The sequence below is a fragment of the Octodon degus genome, unplaced genomic scaffold (genome assembly GCF_000260255.1).
Source record: "Octodon degus isolate 3935 unplaced genomic scaffold, OctDeg1.0 scaffold00009, whole genome shotgun sequence".
In the NCBI taxonomy this organism is placed as follows: Eukaryota; Metazoa; Chordata; class Mammalia; order Rodentia; family Octodontidae; genus Octodon; species Octodon degus.
This window is the reverse complement of record NW_004524585.1, coordinates 6,163,472-6,168,163: the sequence shown is the minus strand read 5'-3', so window position 1 is coordinate 6,168,163 and position 4,692 is coordinate 6,163,472.

Genomic DNA, 4,692 nt, shown 5'->3' with positions numbered 1-4,692 from the left:
AATACAAGTACACTCAACTACATAAAACATATTAATAGACATGAAAAATCAAATAAGCATTAACACAATTATAATGGGAGACCTTATTTCTGACTTTATCTGTCAGAAATAGATTCATTAGACAAAAAACATGAACAAAGATATGTCAGAACTAAACCAAACCTGTGAGAAAATGGACTTAGCAGATGTCTGCAGAGTTCCACCCCACACATCTGAATACATTCTTCTCGGCTCTAGATGGGATTTTTTACAAAATAGAACAATACTAGCCCATAGAACATGTTTAAATGCAGAGGAATTGACATTTCATATATATTGTCTCTCCATAGTGCAAAGAAACTGGAAATCAATTGTAAAAGAAACCAAAAAAGCTACATAAAGACATGGAAATTAAAACTGTCTGGAATAATCAATGGGTCACAGATTAAATTGAAGAAAAAATTAAATAGTATCTTCAAATAATGATAATGCTGATACAACATAGTAGAACTTATAGACCTCAATGAAAACAGTCCTATGAAAGAAATTTAAAGCAGTGAATTATTACATCAGGAAAACAGAATGAGGTCAAATAACAATGTTGAACCTCAATTTTCTAGAGAAAAAAGAACAAATCAAACCCAAAGATTGTATGTGGGAGGAAATTATAAAGAAGAGGGCAGAAATTAATGCAACTGAAACTAAGAAAACAATACAAAGAATTGAAAGAGTTGATTTATTGAAAGATTAAATAAAATAGATAAATCCTTAGCCAACCTTATCAAAAAAGATTTTTATTCAGGCAATTCAGAATGAAAAGGGCAAAATTATGGATTCTGTGGAAATCCAGATTATCAATACCTACTTCAAGAACCTGTACTTTAATAAGATGGGGAAAAAAAAACCAGAAAAATGGACAGATTACCAGGTACATTTGAATTGCCAAAGCTGATTTAATAGATATAAAGACCCTAAATAACCCAACATTAGTCAATGAAATGGAAAATGTAATTAAAAACTTAGCAAGCAGAAAATGCCCAGATCATGATGCATTCACCATTGAATTCTGTAAGAAATTTTGAAAAGACCTAAGGACACTAATACTGAAACTCTTTAATGAAACTGAAAGCCAAGAAATACTCCCAAAATGATTCCCAGGAACAAGTATTAGTCTGATAGCAAAACCAGAGAGAGAATCAACCAAAAAAGAAAACTATAGGCCAATCTTTCACCTAATGAACATAGATGCAAAAGTTCTTAATAAGATACTTGCAAGCAGAATCCAGCAAAACTACGAATGATTCATCCCAGGGGTGCAGGGATGGTTCAATAAAAGTAAATCAATAAATGTAATATACCGTATCACAGAGTCAAAGACAAAAACCATACAGTAGTCTCAGTAGATACAGAAAATGCATTTGACAAAGTCTAAAACCCATTTATAATAAAACGCTACAGAAAATTAGAAGTTCCTAAACTGATAAAGATCATCTGACAAACCAGGAGCCATATCATATTAAATGACGAAATGATTTCGCTCTAAAATCAGGAACAGGGGCCGGTGAGACTCCTTTGATCCCAGCAAGCACCACATTCCTCGCCAGCCCTGCCCCCACGGTGGGCCGGCTGAGCTAGCCAGAGTCTGCTGGCCTTAGTGGCACATACCTGTAATCCCAGTGCTGGGGAGGCTGAAAGCAGGAGGATCACTAAGTAGCAAGACCCTGCAACAACCAAATACATTAAAATAAACAATAAAATCAGGAATAAGACAAGAATGTCCACTATCACCACTCCAATGTAGTTCTGGAAACATTAGCCAGAGCAATTAAACAAGAGAAAGAAAGAAAAGAAGTAAGGATAGGAAAGGAAGAAGCTAAATCATTATTTGCAGATGCCAGGATAATCTACATAGAAAACCCCCAAAACTCCACCAAAATATGTGTAAAGTTCCACTACAAATTCAGTAGTGTAGCTGGATACAAAGTCAGCACTCAAAATCAATAGCATTTCTATGCACTAACATTAAATGTACTGAGAAAGGAATTAGGGAAACCACACGTTTTACAATAACATCCAAAAAACTGAAATACTTAGGAATCAATCTAACAAAGAAAGTAAAAGATCTATATATTGAAAATTAAGTACTCAGGGGACCTGGGGAGATAATAAGTGCTTGCCTGACAAGCTCAAGGTCCTGAGTTCAATCCCTGGTACCACCAAGAAAAAAAAAAAGAAAAATATTCTGAAAAAGGAGATGAAAGAGGAAAATAGAAAGTAGAAAGGTAATCCTTACTCATGGGTAGTAAGAACCAACATTGTGAAAATGGCCATACTCCCAAAATTGTTATATAGATTTAATGCAATCCTAATGAAAATAGCATTAGCATACCTTACAGACCTAGAGAAAACATTCCTAAAATTCATTTGGAAAAATAAATGGCTTAGAACAGCAAAAACAATCCTGGCAAGGCCAGAGACATCACAAGCCCCCACTTAAAATTGTACTACAAAGCTATTGTGCTAAAAATAGCTTGGTACTGGCAAAATAATCAAAACAACAACAACAAAAAGACCTGAATATCAGTGGAACAGATTAGAAGATGCACAAACAACTCCAAACATACATACTCAGCCACCTTATCTTTGACGAAGAGGCCAAGCACTTGTATTGGAAGAAAGCTTCTTCAATAAATGGTGCTGGAAAAGCTGGCTTTTCACATGCCAACATTAAAACTAGACTCTAGTCTAAAAATAGACCCTATATCCATGTCTCTCACCATGCACTAAACTAAAAATCAAAATGCATCAAAGATTTAAGTATTAAATACAAAATATGATGACAGAGAGAATAGGTAAAAACTTTTGAAGAAATAGGTATAGGCAAAGATTTAATGAATAAAATCTCAATTGCCTAGGAACTATCACAAAAAACCTTGGATCTCATCCTTTTAAAAAGCTTTTTCACAGAAATTCTAATGTATCTTTCACTAAGTAGGTGAAAAGACACCTTAGAGTGGGAAAAAAAATTAGCCAATTGTTCCTGAGACGAAGGACTAACATCGAGAACATGTAAAGAATTTAAGAAAAAAAAATCAGATCTCTCAAATTTAAAGACCCAATCCCAAAATGACCGTATGCGAAGCACATCCTCTTCTCAAAGGAAAAAATACAAATGACAAATACATGAAAAAATGTTCAACATTACTGGTCATTTGAGAGATGCAAATTAAGACATTTCTGAGAGTCCATCTCACCTAGAAAGAATGAATATTATCAAGAAATTAACAAATGACAAGTGTTGCAGGGGCTGTGGGGGAAAAGGAATACTTTTTCACTGCTGATAAGAACACTGTGGAAATCAGCATAGAGGCTCCTCAAAAAACTAGGGTTAGAGGTACCATTTGATCCAGCCATTCTTTCTGGGTATCTTCCTAGAATTAAAAACATCATAGTAGGGCCGGCCAAATAGCTCAGCTAATTAAGCACCTGCAAGCAGGCACTGTGTCCAGGGGTTCGATCCCCCAGGCCTGTTGTACTGGCCCTGCTCCTGGGGTGCGCTGAGACAGCAATTGAGATTGGGTGTGGTGGCGCACACCTGTAATCCCAGCTCTTGGGAGGCTCTAGGCAGGCGGATCACTATGAGTCTGACCTAGTAGTGAGACCCTGAACACCCTGTAGACCCTTCCCTAAAATACAAAAATAAATACATAAATAAATAAAAACATCATAGTGATATATACACACACCCATGTTCATAGCAGCACAGTTTGTAATAGCTGAATCTTGGAAACAACCCATGTGCCCATCAACCAAGGAAAGGATAAAAAAGACATGTGGTTTCTTTATATAATGGAGTAGTACTCAGCTATAAAGAAGAATAAAATTGAGACATTTCTAGGTAAATGGATGTACCTTGACACCATACGTGTGTGTGTGTGTGTGTGTGTGTGTGTGTGTGTGTGTGTGAGAGAGAGAGAGAGAGAGAGAGAGAGAGAGAGAGAGAGAGACTGGCTCAGCTCACCTTGAAGGCGGGGCCGGCCCAGCAGTGCTGAGGATACTACTGTGATCCCTGTTTAAACAAGAGGTCTGTATCCTGGGTAGAATAAAAAAAAGAAAGCTTTCCCTTTTGCTTCTTACTACTGATCCTACTTAAGTTTTATCCTGGTAGCTACAATGATCACACCCTAAACTGTTTACAGAATTTAAAAGCAATTTCAATTCTAAGCTACAGAGTTTACAAAAATTACAAAGAACGAGAGCGCTCAGACACTGCTGCCTGTGCAAGGAGCTGGCAGCTGCCCCTGCAAATCTAAGGACGCAGAGGTGCAGGCGTTTAAACAAGGCGCTGCCTTTTCATTGGCCAGAAGCTGCTGTTCACTGATTGGTCCTATGAGAACGGGGGCGGTTCCCGAAGTTGCTCATTGGTGGATACAAAAAGTTTAAACTGAGGCAAAAAGGCTGCGCTGGTTTGGCTCCTGCCGAGTGGGGTGTGTTTCGGGTGCTGGCCTCTGAGAAGGAAAGGGGAGACTGCGTTTCTACCTCTCGGGCGGCCTCTGAGGGAAGCGGCCTGCGCGAGGTTCGGGGATCCCGGCGCTTGGGAGCAGCCGCGGGAGCCGGGAGCCGGGGCCCGCCGGGCCGAAGCTGCCATGTCGACCCGGCCGGTGGGGCGGAGCTGCTGGGAGCTGAGCCCGGGAGAGCCGGCGCCGCGGGCCG